Here is a 9,183-nt window from a genome sequence, read left to right as displayed (position 1 = left end):
CCCACACTGAGGCCCATGGGAAGACGTCCTGCATGTCCAAGCTCCCTCCCCTGTTTTCTTTGCTCTGTTTTCCCTCCTGGTAAAACCCCTGCCTGCACGGAGATGTACAGACGGGCTTTGGGGCGAGTCCCCCATCTACTCAGGTTTCAGGCACTGGATTAAACTGCTTCCCTGGATGTCAGTGTTACCCTTAGGTCATGAAAATAAGAGGTGCACCTAAAGAAAAAATCACAAGTGAGACCCTCTGAATCCACCGAATGGCATGTGCTTTCTCAGTTCTGATCTGCTAATTGATGACATCCAGTTGTTATCCTACATCATTAATGCAGGACAGGCACAAAAGGCATTACAAGAGTATGGAAACAAAATTCCACCTGCCCTCAATAAAGACTCCCAACACAAACAGGTTAATCCGGGGGACACAGCCTATTGAAAAGCCTGGAGGGACCACTGTCCTGAGTCCCAATGACAACCCAGCTGGAAGGGTCCACATCAAGGCCTGCTAGCACTCTGACTTTAGAAAGCTCATAAAAACAGTCAGTTGGGTTTATTTATCTCAAATTAAACCTGATTCTTGTGAGTCCCCACAGAAACCACAGTCTGAGACCCACTCTTGTGAACCCATCAAGGACCCACTCTGGTCCTATTCAGGACACAAGACCTGGTACAGGTAAATAACATAATAGCTGGGTCTTAATATAATGGTCTTTCTCATATTTTTGACATTCTTTCCACTATCCTGTTAGTATGCCCAGCCTCTTCACCCAGGATAGAACATTTTCTGTATACTCCACTCAAATTATTCAGATTTTAACCAATGATATTTATTCTTCCTATTTTTATATCTGTACTGTACTGAAGACCCCTAAAAGGACAGTGGGAATGAATATACTGGTGTACTTTCCCAATATCACTGCTGCTGAACATCAACTTCTCAATTGCTGGCTCTGCCCTTAACAACCAATCCAAAGAGCATCCTGCCTCAGGGTCAACCTACAACCTTCAACTTAAATCTAACTCTGCTATTAGGGTTCCTCAGAAATTTTTAGAAAGCCAGTTCTTTTTTAATAAACCTTCCTCCAGTTCCCTATGGCTTTTCTTGTACCAACCACACCCTAGTCAATAATCAGACTAATAACCAGTTGATATTAAGGCTCTTATGCAAGACCCTAACAGAACTCTGCTGTCATTGTGGTGCGTCTAATGAATGTGTCACTGAACTTGACTAGATAATTCTCTCCTGACTTTGATATATCCAAATACTGTTTTCTGACAAAGATTTTTGTACCTTTTGTCTGACATACTAGTGTCTGCTAGACTACAGGGTCAAATTAGATGTCTGGAAAACTAATTCTCAAAATTACCTCCAGAACATGTACTGTTATTGGTGAGAAAAAATTAATATTAAGTGGAAACTCATTTACCAAGTCCCCAGAGCACATAAAGCCCCACCGGACCAAGAGACAATGTCCTGAAAGAAGGAACACTGTGGGGGCAACTTTGCCTGCAAAGCCTCCCTGTTCACCATGGATGAAAGTGAAACTACCAAGAGATGATCTGCTTGGGGAGGAGAGATGGCCAATCTCTCAGAGGAGAAAAGCCAGGAGTCCCTTCCTCAGTGGCTTTCATTGGGTTGTAATACACAGGAATACAGGCAGCAAGGATCAAACAGTAGATAACATTTCAAAGAAATCTGAGGGCTTAGTCTGAGTCAGTGTCTGTCAGGTAAGGGGATTGCAAAAACTTTGGAAGACATAGTCATTTCCTGCTCAGACCCTTATCATATGAGTAAAATAACTCTTAGCAAAGCAGGCTTCATAGGACTTTGTGAATTTTTTCTTATGCCCAATCACCCTGGATCCCGTGCTAGCTGGCAAGGGGCCACACCACCTCCCCCACCATAGGTTTTAGGCTTAAGTGGATTAGAGCCAGAGAGTGCTTCTCCCAGATGGAAATGGGGACTCAGGCTATGTCAGAATAGCTGGGGGGCAAGGGTCCATTGCTCCCTCTTTGTTGCAGGCCCCTGAGTCCTTCCAAGATGGCCTCCCAAGTGCTGTGTCTGGCTTAGGTTGCCCCTCCTCTGAGGGGTCTTATCTGTCATAAACTAATAGACCAAGCGTTGGGGGCGGGGGATGAAGCAGAAGCAGCGTTTGCTGCCAGAGACCAGCTTTGTCTCCTTGATGGCTCCCATTCTGGAGGTCGCTCACTCAACCTTAGCTATGGGGGGCAGTTACAACTCCTGAAACCAGACAGAGCGGTTCCCAACAGAACACTTTCCATGACTGCACAGAAAACACTTGCTGGGGGATAGAAAGCCAATATTAAAAAATCAAAGGCATTTTTATACCAACAACGAAATATCAGAAACAAAAATGAGAAAAAAATTTCCTTTGATATAACAACAAGAAAAATAAAGTACTTAGGGATAAACCTAACCAAGGGGGTAAAAGACCTGAAGTTAGAAAACTATACAACACTGAGGAAAGAAATTGAGGAAGACACAAACAAATGGAAGTATATACTGTGTTCTTGGGGTGGAATAATTAACATCATCACATAGGCCATACTACCCAAAGCAGTAGACTCTACCCAATGTATAGATTCAACTCAATCCCTATTAAAATACCAATGACATATTTCACAGATATAGAACAAACACTTCAAAAATTTATTTGGAACTATAGATGACCCCAAATAGCTGCAACAATTTTGAGAAAGAAGAACAAAGTAGGAGTGATCACAATGCTTGACATCAAACTATATTACAAGGCCACCATAATCAGAACAGTCTGGTCCTAGCATAAGAACAGACATATAGATCAATGGAACAGAATAGAGAGCCCAGAAATAAACCTAAGCCTCTATGGTCAATTAATATTTGACAAAGGGGAAAGAAGCATATAAAGGAGTAAAAATAGCCTGTTCAACAAATGTTCTTGGGAGAACTGGACAGCTACATGCAAAAAAAAAAAAAAAAAAGAAAGAAACTCAACCACCAACATACACTGTACACAAAAATAAACTCAAGACGGATAATAGACTTAAACATAAGTCATAATACTATAAAAATCCTGGAGGAAAACATAGGCAGGAAAGTCTCAGATTCCATGCAGCAATATTTTCACCAATATGTCCCCTAGAGCAACAGACATAAAGGGAAGAATAAACAAATGTGACTTCATCAAAATAAAAATTTTCTGCATGGCTAAGGAAAATATGAGCAAAATGAAAAGGGAAGCAACCATATGGGAAAATATATTTTTAATGATACCTTGGAGAAGGGTTTTGATCTCCAAAATGTATAAAGAGCACACACAAATCCACTCCAGGAAGACAAACAACCCAAATAAGAAATGGTGAAAGAACCTGAACAGACATTCCTCCAAAGAGAGCACACAAAGGACCCAGAGACATATGAAAGGATGCTCAGCATCACTAGCCATCAGAGAGATGCAAATTAAAACCACAATGAGATACCACTCCATACTGGTCAGAATGGCCATCATAAACAAATCAACAAACAATAAATGCTGGTGAGGTTGTAGAGAAAAGAGAACCCTAGTACACTCTTACTGGGAATGCAGACTGGTGCAGCCACTGTGGAAAGCACTATGGAATTTCCTCAGAACACTAGAAATGAAACTGCCTTTTGACCTGGCAATTCCACTGCTGGAATTCTACCCTAAGAATCCTGACAGACCAATTCAAAAAACCCTATGCACCCCAATGTTCATAGCAGCATTATTTATAATAGCTAAGTGCTGAAAGCAACCTAAGTTCCCATCGGTAAATGAATGGATCAAAATACTATGGTACATTTACACAATGGAATACCATGCAGCAGAAATAAAGAAAGAACTCCTACCTTTTGGGACAGCATGGATGGACATGGTGAGCGTTATGCGAAGTGAAATAAGCCAGGTGGTGAAAGACAAATACCATATGATCTCACTTATAAGTGGAATGTAATCAACAAAACAAAGAAGCAAGCAAAATATGACCAGAAATATTGAAATAAAGAACAAACTGAGAGTAATAAGAGGGGAGGGAAAGAGGGATAATGGAGGAAAATAGAGAAAGGACATTCAAGGAACATGTGTAAAGAATACTTGCACAACCCTGGCTGGTGTAGCTCAGTGGATTGAGCACGGGCCTGCGAACCACACGATCGCGGTTTGATTCCCAGTCAGGGCACATGCCTGGGTTGCAGGCCAGTTCCCAGTTCCCGGTTCCCGGCAGCGGATGCATGAGAGGCAACCATACATTGATATTTCTCTCCCTCTCTCCTTCCCTTCCCCTCTAAAGATAAATAAATAAAATCTTAAAAAAAAAGAATACTTGCACAAAGCCAAAGGGGATATGTTCAAAGGTGAAAGGTAGGGATGGGTGGGGCTGGGGGGCTAGTTGGGGGGAAGATGGAGAGAGCTGTACTTGAACAACAATAAAAAAAACATAAAAAATTTAACGGACAGTATAGCTAGCCAAAAAAAAAAAAAAATAGTACTAGCCATGTCCTCCAAAACCTACAACAGTCTCTAGATTCTGTTGCTAATATTGTACTAGATGACAGATTAACCCTTGGTTACTCACTAGCATAGGATGGGTGTGTGCAGTATAAAGAAAACTTGCTACACTAACTCTTCATGCCAAGTAGAAGAAACTATGTTGAAAAATCTATAACCAAGGCACATGGACTCATAACTTTGGAAAGGGAAGAAACCATTTGCAAGCTTAATCTGGGAGGCTCTTACCTTTTTTTCCTCTACCCATCCTTGATTTCCTAGGTATAGATCTCCTCAACTTTGGGCCATGCTTTTTAACTTTCTTGTCAAAATTGTTACCTCTAAAATACCACAATTCCATGGGAAGGCAGTGGCTCTGTGGGGATTCCTGCATATTCCCACTCTAGAAGAATCAGCCAATGACCTCTCTGTTCTGGACTCAGATCCCATTGTCTTGTCTCCCTTAGAGCAGGCAGGGAGAGGCGCCTTCACCCTATGTAGGCAGGGACAACAGCCCTTGTCAGCCGAAAGCCATTATTGAAGACATGCCCTTCTTTCTCAACACCCCAGAAAGACTTCAGAAATGGAAGAGTCTGAGGAAGAAATAAAGCAGAATTGTTAGAAGTTAGAAAAATTTCTAATGGTGTGGGTGGGAAAACTGAGACAAGATAATTAAATAAGACCAAACAATTTGACAAATGTACAGCTAGTGACTCACAAAACCTCACCTTTAACCAAGATCACTGGAGAACAAATGGTATATACCTGTCCTCCTTGACCCATGAATAAATAGCTTAAATCACCCTGGTGAGAGATAAAGGACAGGAACCTTGATAATGGCATCTGTGCCAGCCAAACCCTGAGGTGGATGAAGTCAGGACAACAAGTAACAAAAAACTGATTACTGATCAAGATGGAGGCATAGGTAGATACACTGTGCCTCCTCTTACAACCAAAAGAAGGACAACAACAAATTTAAAAACAAAAAATAACTAGAAGTGCCAGAAAAATCAAACTGTATGGAAGTCCGATAACCTCAGAGTTGAAGAAACATTCATCCAGACAGGTATGAGGAGCGGAGATAGGCAGTGGGGGTGGAGAGTACTCATGGCAAGGTGGTGGCTAGGGAACCAGGGCCAGAGACATGGCAGCTGGCAGAGCATGCAAATAAACCGGGAGGAACAACTGGGGAGTGAGACAGACTATGCAGCCCAGGGTCCAGTATGGGGAAATAAATCCTCAAAAACTCTGACTGAAAAGAACTGTGGATGATGCTGCCGCAGGAAAAACTTCCAGCCCCATAAGAGAGTGTCTTGGAGAGACCCACAGGGTCCTAGAATGTACACAAAACCACCCACCTGTGAATCGGCACCAGAAGAGCCCACTTTGCTTCTGGGTAGCAGAGGAAGTGACTGGAAGTAGAAATGACTGAAGGCTGAGAGTGGAGCAAGTGGCATTGTTCCCTTTGTAACCTGTCCCCTACACACAGACCCACAAAGCAGAGATGTGGATTGCCCCACCCTGGCAAATACCTAAGGCTTCACTTGTTTACTATGTAAAAGGTGCACCAAGACAAAAAAATATATATGGCCCTGCCGCTGCCCGCAGCAGCAAGGGTGGTCGCGAGGTGAGGCGAGGGACTTAAAAGAATGGAGAGGACCAAGTGCTCTGCTGGCAAATGGCAAATTTATTCAAGGAACTGCTGGCTTATATGCAGAACTGCAGTGGCCTGAGAACAATGTTGTTTTACAAAAGTTTGTACACTCCCGAAAGCTATCAAGAGGGCAAGATGTTCTCATATCCTGAGAACATTAGCCCAAAGATAGCAGTGTCCTCATGACTATCACTTTCTTGGAACATGACGCATATGCCAAGATCTTGTTCTTTCCTTCAAGGCTGAGAAGGAGAAGGTCCGGAAGATGTCAAGATACCCGCCGGCTCCAGGGACCAGAAACCAAGTCCCGCCACTGTTTTCACAGTGGGGGCTCTGTCCTTGGTCCCCTGCGGCCTGGCGGGCTCCCACATGGCCCAAATGAAAGAACAGCTCAAAGATCCAGATAAAAACACAAGTAAGCAATAAAGAGAAAGCCAACATATCAGATGCAGCGTTTGAAATACTGTAATCATGATGCTCACAGAAGTGGTTGAGTATGCTTGCAAAATAGAGAAAATAGTGAAAGCTATGAAAAGTGAAATGAAGGAAAATGTACAGGGAACCAAGAGTGACAGGAAGAATATGGGAACTCATATCAATGGTTTGGACCAGAAGGGAGAAAGAAACATTCAACCAACACAGAATGAAGAAAAAAGAATTTAAAAAAAATGAAGAGAAGCTTAGGAACCTCTGGGACAACTTTAAAAGTTCCAGCATCTGAATCATAAGGGTGCCAGAAGGAGAAGAGGAAGAGCAAAAAATCAAAAACTTATTTGAAAATATAATGAAGAACTTCCCTAATCTGGCAAAAGAAATAGACTTCCAGCAAGTCCAGGAAGCTCAGAGTCCCAAAGAAGTTGAACCCAAGGAGGCACACACCAAGGCACATCAGAATTATATTACCCAAGATTAAAGATAAGGAGAGACTCTTTAAAACAGCAAGAGAAAGGGAGACAGTTGTGTACAAAGGAGTACCCATAAGACTATAATCTGATTTCTCCAAAGAAACTCTGCAGGCAAGAAGGGGCTGGAAAGAAATATTTGAAGTCATGAAAGGCAAAGACCTATACCCAAGATTACTCTATCTAGCAAAGCTCTCATTTAGAATGGCTGGGCAGATAAACAGCTTCCTAGATAAGGTCAAGTTAAAGGTGTTCATCCTCACCAAATCCTTATTGTATCAAATGTTAAAGGGACTTATCTAAGAAAAGGAAGACAAAAATTATGAACAGTATAATACTCAAAAATTATGAACAGTATAATACTCACAACAAACTCACAACTGTCAACAACCAAACCTAAAAAAAAAATGAAAATGAACTAAGCAAACAACTAAAACAGGAACAGATTCAGGGAAATGGAGATCACATGGAGGGTTATGGGCAAGGAGGAAGAAGGGGAAGATTTGGGGAGAAGGTACAGGGAATAAGAAGCATGAGCAGTAGGTAGAACATAGACACAGGGAGGGTAAGAATAGTATGGGAAATGTAGAAGCCAAAGAACTTATATGTCCGACCTCTGGACATGAACTAAGATGGGGGGATGCTGGTGGGAGGAGGGTTACAGGGTAGAGGGGAATAAAGGGGAGAAAAAATGACACAACTGCAATAGCATAATTAATAAGATAAATTTTTTAAAAACTACCTGATTAGAGCCAGAGACATTCAGCATATGTAAACCAATAAAATAGATCAAAGAATAATCCCAAACTCCCCTATATGCTCATTTTCATGCATCAGCATGTTAAACATATTCCGCTGAAAACCTCCCCTAAGATTGTCACCTGCAGAACAGAGATAAAAACCCTCAAGACAAAAAATGCCAGTGCAAGCTCACTCTAGAGGATGCCCACGGTCCTTCTCTAGCATGGCCTTTCCACTTTCTTCCTCCTAAACTCTAAGGGTCCCCACAAGGCTTGTGACCAGGGCAGCAGCAGGCAGCAGCAGTTCATCCTTGGCTTATCCCGTAACCTATCTCCAAGGCCCCCTTTTTCTTTGACTTTCCAGTGAGCTAAAAGCAGCCCCACCTTGGCTCACTTCTATCACTGTGACTTTTACCTCTCGTTGAGTTCACACAGCCCAGTGTGGCTCACTTCTTTTCTATAACATTTCTAGGGAGTCAAAGCAGAGCTTCACCTGGGTTCTCTCTTGCTGCTTCTCCCATCCTAAATCCTTCACTATGCTCAGGGTTAATAAATGGAGTAAAGACAGCCTTTTCAACAAATGGTGTTGGGAGAACTGGACAGCTACATGCAAAAAAATGAAACTTGAGCACCAACTTACACCATACACCAAAATAAATTCAAGGTGGATAAAAGACTTAAATATAAGCCATGAAACCATTAAAGCCCTAGAGGAGAGCATTGACAAGAAAATCTCAGATATTCCACGCAGCAATATTTTTACTGACACGTCCCCTAGAGCAAGGGATATAAAGGAAAGAATAAACAAATGGGATCTCATCAAAATTAAAAGCTTCTGCATGGCTAAGGAAAACAGTATCAAGGTAAAAAGAGAAGCAACTGTTTGGGAAAACATATCTGCCAATGATACCTCAGACAAAGGTTTAATCTCCAAAATATACAAAGAACTCACTCGACTCCACTCAAAGAAGACAAGCAACCCGATTAAAAAATGGGCAGAGGACTTGAACAGACATTTCTCCAAGGAGGACATACAGAGGATCCAGAGACACATGAAAAGATGCTGGATATCACTAGCTATCAGAGAGATGCAAATTAAAACCACAATGAGATACCACTTAACACCAGTCAGAATGGCTATCATAAACAAAGAAACAAACAACAAGTGCAGGAGAGGTTGTGAGGAAAAGGGGACTCTAGTTCACTGTTGGGATTGCAGACTGGTATAGCCACTATGGAAAACAGTATGGAATTTTCTAAGAAAACTAAAAATGGACGTGCCTTTTGACCCAGCAATTCCACTCTTAGGAGTATATCTTAAGAATCCTGAAACACCAATCCAAAAGAACCTAAGCACCCCAATGTTCATAGCAGCACAATTCACA

The sequence above is a fragment of the Sturnira hondurensis genome, unplaced genomic scaffold (genome assembly GCF_014824575.4).
Source record: "Sturnira hondurensis isolate 20B ecotype Veracruz unplaced genomic scaffold, ASM1482457v3 Scaffold0011880, whole genome shotgun sequence".
NCBI lineage: Eukaryota > Metazoa > Chordata > Mammalia > Chiroptera > Phyllostomidae > Sturnira > Sturnira hondurensis.
This window is presented reverse-complemented; position numbering follows the sequence as displayed.